This window comes from Manihot esculenta, chromosome 7, assembly GCF_001659605.2.
Source record: "Manihot esculenta cultivar AM560-2 chromosome 7, M.esculenta_v8, whole genome shotgun sequence".
Lineage (NCBI taxonomy): Eukaryota > Viridiplantae > Streptophyta > Magnoliopsida > Malpighiales > Euphorbiaceae > Manihot > Manihot esculenta.
This window is the reverse complement of record NC_035167.2, coordinates 26410824-26412617: the sequence shown is the minus strand read 5'-3', so window position 1 is coordinate 26412617 and position 1794 is coordinate 26410824.

The window sequence follows — 1794 nt, the reverse complement described above, 5'->3', positions numbered from 1 at the left end:
CGTTTGTTCTCTTCTCTCTTTATGCGACGTTTTTGGGATTTGTCAGCATAGCCGCTGATTATTTCTGCTTTCGCTGCCCTAAGTAAGCTCCTAGAGGCAGTTGAAGTGATGGATATTGTCAAACACCGGAGATATGGGAGCTGTTAAAGCTGATTAATTTTTCCAAGACCCATTCCTTGGGTGATTTAGAATTTATAGTAAATCAGATCGATATTTTTTGAGAAGCTTAATTCATTTTCTTTATATTTTAACATTTTCACAAAAACATTATGGTCTTACATGCTTTCACAGCCCATCCCAAACCAATAGCCATACCTCCCTGGTGAATCGCAGCATCAACGTTGCTTTTTATGGGAAAAAGGGCTGCGCTTCCCATTTAACAGGACATGATGCAGACTTCAATGTCATGGATACACGAGATGAGTGATTGTCATCCGGTCTCTGAATTTTAGCTTTGTTTGAATTTTTTAATGTAAAAATAGAAATTCAATGAGTTTTAAGACAGAAATTAAAGTTTAATGATATTTTGAAAATACCCTTAAAGTTAAAGGGATGACAAGTGAAAATTACTTAATATTTTAATTGAATTAACCTAGAAACTTGAAATAGCAGTAGGAGTAGGAGGGAGTTTAATAATACTTAAATTAAAGTTGAAAGAGTTATAAGAAAGAAATTGAAGTTGAACAATCAAATTGAAAGCATGATAAAGTTGAGGGATCACAAATAAATATTACCCCATGAGATACACACCAAGCAGCACATCAGTGGATATTTAAGATGTTTCCATTCGCATATGTGAATTAGTTATATTTTCTACATGCTGGAGATTTACTATAAGCTTCTATGGCTTGGCGAAATTAATTACTTAGTCTAACTACTTTTAAAAATACACTAAATAGTCCTCGTCTTTTTAGATCGTTACTTATTTAGTCCATGTTATTAATTATAGATTTTAAGTAGTTATTATTTTTAAGATTGCAGGTATTAAATAATTATTCTTTTAAAATTACATAGCTAACTTTAAACTCCCATCTACCTTATGCTAGACTCGTAATTCAACTATGAAAAATGAAAACTAAACATAAAATGCATTGGGGGGCTTGGCCGGTATGTGTTATCCAAAAGTAAAAAAGTGATAAAGGCTTTAAAGATCTTAAGAGCTTTCATATGGCACTTTCTGCAAAACAGTGTTAGAGGATTCTTCAAAGTTTAAATTCCTCACTGGGTCAAGTTCTTAAAAGAAAATATTTTCCTTCAATCTCCTTTTTGAATGCCTCAAATGGTACCATCTGAGAGATGGCAAAATATATTGTGGGGGCGATAAATTCTTTCAAAAGGACTACTTTCCAAAGTGGATAGGTGGATCCCAAAAATTTGCCTCTCATTCGGGTATTCTTCCTAAACATGATGAGTTATTAGTTTGGGTGTTTTCTAGATAGGACTTTTATAGTTGTGGGCGCACGAAGTCTCCAGACTGGTTAAGGTCTCGTCTTTCCATAACACTATTATGGAACCCAAATATTTTATTACTTTATGAAGATAGAAGGAAATGAGTCAACAATAAAAGAAGAGACAAATTAAAGGATATGTTTAGGCGACCTACCCCTGGCTTAGGTCCACTATCTTTCACATATTATAATCCCAATAATCTAGGTCCGGGATTGTGGGTATGAGAGGAGAAAAGTGTTAGGCATCCTTGTTTTGAATTTACTATTGAGAACTAACATTATCCTCCTTTATATGTTTCTTATATATTTTTTTAATATATTTAGTAGGGAAATCCTTTTCATACAA